Source organism: Lissotriton helveticus, chromosome 12 (genome assembly GCF_964261635.1).
Source record: "Lissotriton helveticus chromosome 12, aLisHel1.1, whole genome shotgun sequence".
NCBI lineage: Eukaryota > Metazoa > Chordata > Amphibia > Caudata > Salamandridae > Lissotriton > Lissotriton helveticus.
The window spans coordinates 609,235,134-609,247,918 of NC_136073.1; positions in this window are offsets into that span (position 1 = coordinate 609,235,134).

The window sequence follows — 12,785 nt, forward strand, 5'->3', positions numbered from 1 at the left end:
CTGCAGAGGGTCAGGGGGTCGGCGTGGCTTCACTGACGCGTGGGGAAAGGGCAAGTCCCTGTTCGGGCACCATTATGTGGTAAATAAATAAATAATACCCTATTTTTGAATGTATAAATGAATAACAGATAGCTCAATAAAATAAGAGTCAAGATTCGAGGTAGTAGGAGTTTCTTGCAGGTTTAATACAGCATAAGGACAGGAACAGGACAACCTGCACAGAAATAGAATGACAGGATTGGACTAGCGTGGCCCGGCAGCTGCCGGGGCTGGATCTAGGATGAGCGCGTGCGTTGATCTTTAATAACAATACATGAGCATATATACATAACGCAAACACATAGCATTACATTGCAGTAGGCGTAACAGTGGGTGGAGCAATAGGTGTGACGCGTAGCAGTCGCGAAAGATAAGGGTGAAAAGAGGTGTAACAGGGCGTATACATAGACATGTGATACAAACGTAACAGAATATGTCATGAATAGGGCGGAAACCATGGAGGGGGCTACCTAAGGAGCCGGGACCTCTAACCTGGTGGTGCGCGCAAACTGGCAATGACGTGTTACGAGGAGAAGCTGGGGGCTATGAACTCTGTGCTAGGAGCAGAGACTAAAGTCTGGAGAGTCAGGGCGACATGTACCTAAACCCTATCTAGTATCTGATGTTTAGGGAACATGTTGATATAAACTAGAAGTCAGGAGGGGAAAGGCTAACGGACTCTAAGACTGAAGCATGCATTATTCTACATGTAGTGCGTGATGAAGAATATTAAATGACCATTAAATGCAGTATTTCTCTTACATGGAGACGTGAAGGCTAGACAATGACGGAAACTATTGATGTGGTTCAGTAGCTTAGGAATGCAGAGAAGGAGGGCTGAACTGATAACAGGAATCATAACATAGTCTTGGCAGACTCAGAGGCAGAGCCAGGCTGGACCGGGCACTGCGAGGCAGGAAGTAAGTGAAGGGTCGAGGATACAGGTGGGGGCTGGATGGCTCCTCAGCGAGGGCTCAGGAGACAGAAGCTGAATCTGATGTCCAGGCCCTTTTGAGGCCTAGAAACGGGGACTTTATAATGAAATAACGTGCACACTGGGAAACGTGGCAACGTAGCTTTACATAGGCCTGATATTCGTAGTATTCACGAAGACTGGAAACTGGCATACTAGAGGTGGACACAACTATAATTGCGTCTTTAATCAAACATGGGGAATACATATGCATATTAATCATGCACACATAACATATGATGGAGGAGGCGTAGGGACACAGAACATGGCAGAATTTACTTTTCCACATTCCGACGAGCTGAAAACTAAGAAACTAGCACTCGGGCAAGCTGAGCGTAGTTGGAGACGAGCTTATGCCCCAGAAAAAAAGCCACTTACATCCCCCTGCTAAAAGTCTATAAAAACTTCTTCCAGACTAAGACAACATACTTCTCCTTGAAAATTACGAATTCAGTCACTAAGACCAAGGACATCTTTTCCTTAGTCGACGAACTATCACAACCTGACAGAGTGATAGCTAAACACTATGTGATTCCCTGAACTCATATTTCATGGAGAAAATAGCCACCATCAAAAGCAGCATCCCCACTCCATTCAGAAATCCCCAGATGTTGGATCAATTACCCCTGATCTCCAGGGAGGAGTTTGTCGCCCTACTAGAAAAAGTCAGATCAGGCTCCCCTACAGATTGCTGCCCCCCTCATATCTTACAAGAAGCTTTATCCACCTGCCCAGACCCCCCTCGCGCTCCTCAACAACTCTCTCAGACATGGCACTGTCCCCAATACCTTTAAACTTACCAAAATTGTCCCTATCCTGAAGAAACCCAATGCCGACCCCTTGATCCTGAGCAACTTTCGCCCTATCTCGTTACTCCCTTACCTTGGTAAGATTCTAGAGGCCCATGTAGCTAACTGCCTCAGCTCATTTATCGAACGCTCACAGTTCCTTGACCCCCAGCAAGCAGGATTCAGACCAGCACACTCTACAGAGTTAGTCATCCTAGCAGTCATGGACGAGCTTAGGAAGGGGGCAGATCAAAACATCACCCAGGCCCTGTTAACCCTGGATCTGTCAGCCGCCTTTGACACGGTCGATCATGACCTCCTGATCGACCGCGTCAGCAATGTTGGCATCCAGGGACTGACTCTGAGGTGTATCTCCTCCATCCTAACCACCAATTCCAGGCAGTCCGTCTCGCCAACTTCTCAGATGAGAAAGTCAGGCTGACCTGCGGGGTCCCCCAGGGGTTCTCTCTTTCACCGATTCTATTTAATCTATACATGTCACCCCTGATTCGGTCCTTACGCAACAGTAAAGTTGCTGCTTTTAGCTACGCCGACGACCTCCAGTTGGTGTTCTACCCCCTCAGTTTCCAACTTTCAATCCACCATGAACCTCATTAGCGATTGGATGTATGCCAATCAACGAAAGCTCAACCCCGACAAGACTGAGCTGATCCTGACCGGAGGCACCTCCAACCCATGGAACTCTAACTTCTGGCCTCCTCTCCTAGGCAATCCTCCTCGTCCAGCAGAATCCGTAAAAAGCCTAGGGGTCATAATAAGCAACGATTTGTCTATGAAATCTCAGATTGGCGCTGTGGTATCAACCTGCTTCTTCCACCTACGAAGAATCCGGAAGATCTGCAGATTCCTAACCACCGAGGCCCTAACCCTAGCTCTTCTGGCCTTGGTCATTTCCCGCATTGACTATGCCAACTCACTATGTTGGCAGCCCGGCCTATCAGCTCCATTGCCTACAACTGGTTCAAAACCAAGCAGCTGGGTTCATCTTCCATCAACCCAGACACCAACATGTCCGCCCTTTGATGAAGAGCCTCCACTGGCTCCCAGTGGCTAAACGCTGTGCATTTAAACTGAGCTGTACCATCTTCAAAGCCCTGGCCGGTCATGGCCCGGCATTCATCTCCTCCATGATCCATCGTTATGCCCCCTCTTGTGAACTTCGTTCCTCCCACCTGAATCTGCTCACCATCTGCACCTTCAAACGGAAAAAACACGGTGGTCTTAGATTCTCTCTGTCTGGCCCCTCAATTCTGGAACTCCCTCCCCATGGAACTGAGATCAGTAACTTCTTATGCTCAATTCAGAACACTCCTTAAGACCCTTCTATTTTCTCAGGCATACAAGTAAGCTTCTGTCACTATACTGTTGCTGCCTCCCACTCACCGCGCCATGAAACCGCCTGGTGTGAGTGCGCTCTACAAATGATTTTAACATAACATCTCCCTCACAAGATGGCGTGCGTTAGTTGTGCTGGCAGAAGTAAGGGGAAATCTAGCGGTAATGCTCCCTCCACACAATCAGCAAAAGCTGTGGTGAAACGGGGAGCTAACGCAGGCTGTGAGACTAGAGAAATTGGCAAGGTGAGGGCAAAGTTTTCAATTTAGACACTCAAGTTAAGAGTATGATTTAAGTAAAAAATTTGTGGCATACAAAAAGAAAAAGCAGTAAATTAACACAGTGCAGTGCTAATTAAAAGTTCGGAGAACGATGACAAACAATTTAAAACAGTGTGCCAGGCTCCTAAAATCGGCTAACAGCGTTATCTAAAGTTACTCGGCCCACGACTCCAGTAACTTCGGAGCCACGGTCGAGCACGGTCAGGTTTTCCAAGGAGGGAGTAGCCTTGACGGAGTAAGTAGGGGCGTCCTGCCCGTATCTCAGGACAAACGCTGAATTATTCTGAGATAGCAGTAAGCTCCTTTTACCTTTTTTCATTTGGGCATAAATGTAGGGTTTGACTACAGGCGTTCCTCCTCATACTCACCGATGGACTTATGGGGCCCAATGAAGGTCGCATTATAAGTATGGAACTTTCCTTAAACACATATATGCTGGTGACCTTTTATTACATGTTAAATGTTTGTACTGTCTTTTAAAAAAAATTTATGTCCTCATTTGCCTCAGACCACACTGAACAAACGAGTCATTCGTACCAAAGCCTGATGATGGAAGAGACATAGGCTGTTGACTTGGGACCGAGGGGAACGCCCTGCCTACAGGTACCATGACAGGCTTGGATGTCACTAACACCCAAATAATGGGGGGGGGGGGTCACTCTTCCAATCAGCCCAGGTGAACCTGGCGACTATTATCGTTGGCCTATCGGAGGAACTGGAAATGCCCAACATAGTCAGAAAAGTACCAAGGAGGCATAATCATAGGACCTACAGATCATTTTAGAGATCCTTAAATGATTAATTAACTCCCTAATGGTCTCACCCGACTAAGCCCCAGACCATTTTAGCAAAAAGTACCAAAATGCTGTCTTTTTCCTGCCCAGGGATCTACACAGGTCCATCTTGGATGTCTGAAACAACGAAGCCAACCAGTCACAGTGCAGGGGGTTGCAAGATCTACCCATCTATTACATATTTGCCTCCTAGCTAGCAGTATGGCATAAAAAGGGAGGATCTAGCAGAGCCTGTGGTTTCATTAGATAAGCCAAAAATTATCAAGGCCAAATTTATTTGGACCTGGAGACCTAAAATATCCGCCACAGAAGAGTCCTCAAACATATGTACATCTGAGGTTCTCGCCAAACCGCATTTTCTACTGCTGACTGGAGACCCCCTCAACATTTTAGTCAGCCTCAACGGAGATAAGTAGGCCCTGTGTATGGTGAACAGTTGGTTCCTCTTAAGCCAGGTTGGTTTTATAATGGCAAATAGGATTTTAAACGAGGTTTGCCACAGATATTCCCACTATTTATTTGAGTAAAAGATCTCCCCACAATTTTTCAGCCAATTTGAATTCTCCGTCTATAGCCTTCTCAATGGTCCAATACCAGAAGGAGACCTCCTTCCTCCCAGTCGTTCTTGCCACTAACTGATGTTCCAAGATGTTGTGAAGGCAATAGAGTTGGGCCTGACTAAAGGGGTCGGTTCGGAGGGGCAGCAAGAGGATCTAGCCAAACTCAGTAAGTTGAGTAGCAGTTGGACACCATTCTCCAAACTAGGGTTATGAGCAGATGGGAGGCAAGCAAGCTTGCTATTTTCGAGTACGGGGAAGGGGCAGGTAAGCTTTAGGCATGGATGGCTAAGTCCGACAGGCTTCGTAACCAGATTAAACAAATCGATGACGCTGATGGGGTAAGTGCTCTGTCTTCAGATTTCGAAATAGGAGGCGCTTTCTTTGATTTCTTCCAGGATTTATACCAAGAAGAGCGGGTTGTGGATAAGATGGAGGCTAGAGAGTGGTTGGACGTGATCACACTCACCCACTTGAGCTCTATGCAGCAGGAAGATCTACAGCAGGATATCACGCAGGAAGAGGTGAAAAAGGCTATTCTTGACTGCATGAGAGGGAAAGCTGCAGGGCCCGATGGGCTTCCAATAGAGCTCTATAGATCTCTGGGCGAGGCAATAGTTCCGGCTTTGACACAACTATTTAATGAGATCTTATCTGGTGGCTGTAAGGTCCCAGGTTCTTGGGGTGAAGCCACAATCATCCTGATTTTGAAATTCGGTAAGAATCCAGCGAGTTGTGGGTCTTATAGGCCCATCTCGCTGCTGAATGCAGACTATAAAATCTTTGTCGGGATCCTGGGTTTTGTGGCAGGTGGCATTCTTCATTCTGATCAGAAGGGGTTTGTTAAAGGGAGGAACTTATCCAACCTCACATATGATTTTATGGGTGCAATAGATATCGCCTCTACTCACTCACTACCTCTCACAGCCATGACACTCGATGCTACTAAGGCTTTCAACAGGGTTAATTGGGTTTACCTGTTGGCAGTCATGGAGAAATGTAATTTGGGTAGGAAGTTATGTTGAGCTATCCAGTTGATCTATCAAGAGCCATCAGCCAAACTTCTGGTTAATGGCAACTTGACCAGACCTTTTAAGATCACCAGGGGGACTAGGCAGGGCTGCTCTCTTTCACCTCTCCTCTTCGACCTGTACATTGAGCCTTTTGCTCAGCGGCTGAGAGGGGAGCCAAGCATTTTGCCATTTAAGCATGGGGCTTGGGAGAGGAAGGTGGCCCTGTATGCAGATGATATTTTGATTCTCTCTGCGGACCTTGCTACGACCTTCCCTGCTGTAATCAGGCAGGTATCTGGTTACGAGGTTGCGAGAAAACTGAGGTCATGACATGGAATCTTGTGTGGTGCCAGAATCATACCAAGCGTAGTATGGGGTATCTGGGGGTCAGAATATTTCAGGATATTGCCAAGATCGCAGGGGTTAATTTTGAGACTGTCTCAAGGGAGTGCCAGAAACGTATGAAATCCTGGGCCCATCTCCCTTTAACCATTCTTGGGAGGGTCAATTTTTTTAAGATGGCGGTGCTCCCCAAGATAACCTTCCTTTTCAATTCTATTCCCCTTCATTTTGACAAACCGGCTATTGATAAGTTCTAGCAGGCTATCAACTCTAGTCTCAAGCACCTTACCGGTCTTAAATACTTCTCCAGTTTGGCTCCTCTCTGGGTCTCTCCAGGCACACCAGTGTGCTTGAAGGATAGGCTGGCATTACTTCTTAGAGCAGCTGGCCTGAAGGTGTGGGGGGATGGGCTCAAGAGGGTACGCTTATTTCATGGGTATCACTTGGTGAAAGGGTCGAAGTGGGTCTCTCTAGGTTTAAGTGCATTCAGCTGCAGAGAGGGCCCAATCCCTAAAACCCCCATAGGTAGAGGCAATGTTTGTACTGTCTTGTGCGTCTTATTTCCACAGGTTCACACATGTCTTTTGGTATAGTTTAATTCTTTATCTCACCACGACGGAACCACCACTACTTATGGGCAACAATTCAGACCATATGGTCGTGTTTTTTCTAACATGTTTACCTTTATACCCTTGCAGGTATTTTTGATATTTAACACAGGCCAATTGGGTGCTGTATATTTACTTTGACTTTCTCTTCTTAATAATTGTATTAATTGTGACACTTTGAGTGGGAACATAATTTTTCCTTCTAGGTCCTGACGAAATGCCTTGGAGAGAGGCATGAAACTAGTTGACCATAAAGCAGTGGTCTTCAAACTTTGTTATGCCAAGCCCCCCCTGAGCAAAATGTTTAGGGGTAGGGCCCCCCTCAAAATGTAAAAGGGTAGATCGAGACGAGGGTAAGATGGCTAAATAAATTGCCAGTACACAGGGATTTCCTCTGGGCAAAAGCCCCATCCAGGTCCTCTTACCAAAGCCACATTCAGATCTTCTCTGCAAAGCAAAGCACCATCCTGATCTGTACTTACAATGCCCTATCCTGACAGCCCTGGAAATTTACATCCTGACCATAGCTGCTAAGTTTTCTGAATGCTTGTGTCACATTTCTATGGTTTCAGTGTGCTTAGGAGTGATATTCAACGACCAAATGTGCTACACTTAAAGTAAGACTTTCCCATGAAGAAAAACAAGCAATGAAATGCATAGAAAGAGCTAGATCTCGGAAATTGTATCCTTTTAAGCAATGAGAAGCATTAAAAAGTACTAGAAACTGTTGAAAAACATCTGCAATGGAAGGTCACTAACCTACTGCCCCTTAATGACCCGATCATAAGACAAATTGAGTGACTAATGCATTTTAGCGCTGTGATGTGGACACTAGCACTAAAATGCTAGTCTAACCACCCATGCGTGGTACTCGACAAGGCAAACAGACTCATTCTCCAGAGTTCTCAACAAGACATCCTCAGTGCTTGAAATTGAGAAATAAAAGTGCAGATACTCTGTACCAGAGTACCTGCTTGTTTCTGAGAAGTGCCGGTACTCTCCAATTAAAAGTATTACGTTTTTCTTAAGAAGTGCAGGTACTCTCCCTCTTACAATAAAAAAATGCCAGTACTCAGTACCGGACAGTATCAGCCCATTTAAAGCACTGGATGCCCTCTAGGATGCTCACCATGGACACCCTCTGCAAAGCAATACCTCGACTTTCTATGAAAAGCAGCACACAGATCCCACCTGTAAATCAGTACTCAGACCCCTCTCTAGAAAGCACAGTTCGGATATCCTTTACCAAGCCCCACGCAGAACCACTTTGTAAGACACCATTCACTACCCCTTTTCATAGCACCATTAAACCTGCTAAAAAAAATCCTAATCTAAAACTCCTCTCCAAAGACCCATCCAAAACACTTCTGAAAAAACTCCCACTGGGGTGTATTTTTTAAATCCACATCCAGCCCCCATCTTCTGACTCCCATCCAGAAAGTAGAAATTTTAAAGTGTGCAATGCTCAGTCTCCCTGTTCACCCTTGGCTACTTACGAGTTTCCAAGGCTGCTCCTGCCCTTCCTTGCACGAATCCGAGCCACTCTCAGTACAAGCCCAAATGCCTTTAAAAATAAGGCCAAAAATGCACAATCACATAAATCGGCTACAAAATGTTCTATTGAAAACCACTCGTGACTGCGTTCTGGGGCTTCTGCTTGCCACTGGGGAAGGTGGACTGGGGCCCCCCTTGAGATTACTCCACGCCCCCCCAGGGGGCGCGCCCCACAGTTTGAAGACCACTGCCATAAAGGATAACAATAAGTACTGATGCCTAAGGTTTTCCCATATGTCCCCAGATTTTATCATACCTTCTTTGGGGTAGGGAATACATTTGTGTTTGGACCCCCAAATTTGTTTTTTTTAAAACTTTTTCATTTCTACAACAACAAAAAAACACTCCCCCTAAATTTATCATATGTGGTTAGGTGTATAGGAACCCCCCTATATTTAACGGATCACTGACTAAATATCGAGGGACAAAATATAGACTACCCAAATATCGAGGGACAAAATATCGAATTCCTATCTACAAACAGGTAAGGACCAAAATATCGAACCCAAAATATTGTTTATATATATATACATTGTAAAAATATCAAATTTATTAAAAGTAATGTAAAATTAATTTTTTTTAAAAAACTAAATAGCTAAAATATACTTAAAAATACTTAAATTACCTTATAATTATTAAATAACTAATTTAACTTATTAAAAAAAATACAATCATATCTGTTAAAACATATATATATATATATATATATATATATATATATATATATATATATATATATATATATATAAACATAATATTAATAAAAAATACACAATATTATTACCGTAGGATAGCGGGGGTGTAAAAATTACTATTCCCACTCCTGGAAGTGCAACAGTAGGGAAAGCGTTGGATAGCGTAGGGGTAAAAATTACTATTCCCACTCCAAAGAGTGCAACAGTAGGGAAAGCGTTGGATAGCGTAGGGGTAAAAATTACTATTCCCACTCCAGAGAGTGCAACAGTAGGCAAAGCGTTGGATAGCGTAGGGGTAAAAATTACTATTCCCACTCCAGAGAGTGCAACAGTAGGGAAAGCGTTGGATAGCGTAGGAGTAAAAATTACTATTCCCACTCCAGAGAGTGCAACAGTAGGGAAAGCGTTGGATAGCGTAGGGGTAAAAATTACTATTCCCACTCCAGAGAGTGCAACAGTAGGGAAAGCGTTGGATAGCGCAGGGGTAAAAATTACTATTCCCACTCCAGAGAGTGCAACAGTAGGGAAAACGTTGGATAGCGTAGGGGTAAAAATTACTATTCCCACTCCAGAGAGTGCAACAGTAGGGAAAGCGTTGGATAGCGTAGGGGTAAAAATTACTATTCCCAATCCAGAGAGTGCAACAGTAGGGCAGGCGTTGGATAGCGCAGGGGTAAAAATTACTATTCCCACTCCAGAGAGTGCAACCGTAGGGAAAACGTTGGATAGCGTAGGGGTAAAAATTACTATTCCCACTCCAGAGAGTGCAACAGTAGGGAAAGCGTTGGATAGCGTAGGGGTAAAAATTACTATTCCCACTCCAGAGAGTGCAACAGTAGGGAAAACGTTGGATAGCGTAGGGGTAAAAATTACTATTCCCACTTCAGAGAGTGCAACAGTAGGGAAAGCGTTGGATAGCGTAGGGGTAAAAATTACTATTCCTACTCCAGAGAGTGCAACAGTAGGGAAAGCGTTGGATAGCATAGGGGTAAATTTTACTATTCCCACTCTAGTTAAAAAATATATATATAATTCACATAATTATCAATTAATCAATTAATAAATATTATTTATCAATTAAGAATTAATTAATTATCAATTAAAAATTAATTAACAATTTGTTCAAAATAAATACCAATAAATTAATTAACATAATTAATTATAATTAAATTCCTTCCCACCCTATTCCCCTATAAACCCACAACCTGCTACAGAAAACAAATTAATATTATTCACATAATTATCAATTAATCAATTAATAAAAAATAATCATTTAAGAATTAATTAATTACCAATTAAAAATTAATTAACAATTTAATCAAAATAAATACCAATTATTAATTAACATATTTAATTAATTATAATTAAATTACTTCCCACCCTATTCCCCTATAAACCCATAACCCGCTACAGAAAATAAATTAATGTAATTCACATAATTATAAATTAATCAATTGTTAAAAAATTATTATCAATTAAGAATTAATTAATTACCAATTAAAAATTAATTAACAATTTATTCTAAATAAATACCAATTAATTAATTAACATATTTAATTAATTATAATTAAATTACTTCCCACCCTATTCCCCTATAAACCCACAACCCGCTACAGAATTAAATTACACAATAATTAAATAACATAAAATTAATTACTTAAAATAAATTACAAAAATATATACACTTTTCACATATATACTAACCTAAAAACACTTTAAAAAATCGATATTATTAAAAAATCTATATTTTTAATGAACTATATTATGTACTTCGATATTTTGACTGTCTATATTTTTAAAATCGATATTACATTACTTACCTTCAAAACGATATTTTTGATGTCTATATTCTGTCTATTCGATATACTATACCCAGGGATGTTTAATGCAAACATTTTGTTTCAATAAATCCACACTGGTGCCAGTGTTGGATTTATCAACCTCTTCGCTGCCAGGCCTCCCCCTGTGCAAAGCCTTTTTTGGCTATTTGGGATAGTTGGCACTTACGCCCCATAACTTTTGTCCACATAAGGTATTCATGTCCTTTTTTACAACATCCTGGGGATTCTAAAGGTACCCAGTGTTTGTGGATTCCCCTGGAGGGGACTGATATATGAGATAAAATACAGCTACATCTTTGATTTTTGGGAAAATAGAAAGAAAGTGCTGCAGAAGAAAGTGTCTGTTCTTTCACCTGCAAATTGTATCAATGAAGGGTTTGCAGTTTGCAGTGCTAAAATCCCAACCTTTCAAGCTTTCAGGAACAGGCAGACTTTTGTCTGAAAATCAAACTTTTCAGCACTGTTTTGGCATTTTACTGGGACATAGCCAATTTTTCCTATTTTTGTGCTTTCAATCTCATTCCAGTTAGTGGTAGAAATGGATGTGAAACTAATGGTGGATTTTTGACAGCTATAAATTTCCGAAAATGGAGACAACATTTTGGATTCAGTAAGGGGTCATATGTGTAGATCCTTCAAGGTTTTCCTAGAGGAAGTAACAGTTGAATTTTTATTTAGTTGAATAAAATAGCCATTTGTGCCTACATTATCATCGGTAACTTATAACTATGGCAGATTTTTTAAAGCAATATACTGTTACGTTCACGGGACCCTTCTGGTTGTGGGGATATATAGGGTTTGTAGGGTCACCAAAAACCCAAGGTACCCGAGCAAATAACTGAACTGCACCTTGCAATGGTTTTTGATTGTGCAACTGGCATACAGCAATTTATTTGGTAAAATATTAAGAGGGAAAAATAGGTATCAAGGAAGCCTATATATTTCCGAAATAGGAACAAGATGTGAATTTTATGTAAGTATGGGCGAATTTTGTGGATTCGCGGTGCGCGAATTCGTGTGAAATGGCAAAAAAATCAGCGAGTTCGCGGATTTTCCCGCGAACTCGCTGATATTTTTGCCATTTGCACAAATGTGACCACGTGTGTCTGTAACTTTGCCACCGCGCTGAAAGGCGCCGAGGTCCCTCGAGTGAGCTGTCCATCATAGTGAGGAAAGGGCGGGAAGACGTTGCATACCCTAGTGTGTGTGTGGTGGCGCCAAACGGGCGGGGCTTCTATGCTAGTTCACATACCTCTTGTTTATAAATGGTCTGAGACCGATCAGAGCACCAGATGAGGAGAAAGCAGCCTCCTGGTCACTGGAAGTACACGGGGATTGCGCTAGAGAAACTCGTGGATGCAAAGACCTCCATCAAGGATTACATCGAATTGTAGACGGTAGATATGGGGAGGAAGCACACCTGCCTAGCCTAGACCGTGCTCGCTAGTTGTTTTGGCTGATTATTTGAGCTTCAACTCGGGCATGCACAAAAATCCGCCCGCGAGCGAATTTGCGAATTTTTCGGCAATTTCGCGAGATTTGCGGTTCGCGAAATCGCCGAAAATTCACAAATTTCGCGAGCGGAATGGATTTTGCACCCATAGTTAATTTTATGTTTACATTTGTTTTATTGTTACTGCATTATTAGACAAACAAAACTCATAAGGAATCTGAGAATGTCTGTCAGCTTGGCATGAACATTCAGCCATAGCTGGCTTTGTAGCAAGTTTTATCTGAACCCCCCCCCAATCACCCCTAACAACCCACATCCCCCCTGGGGTGCCTAACCAGCTGAGTCCTGGGCAATATTGCTTTGTCGGCTCAGTCAGGCACAGCCATTTTAGGAAATGAGGACCAGCAAATTCCATAAATTCTTGGGAGAGCATAGCTATAAATGGGCGGCAAGATTCCCTAAATGTGTCTCCTTGCTGTCTGAGTGCTGGC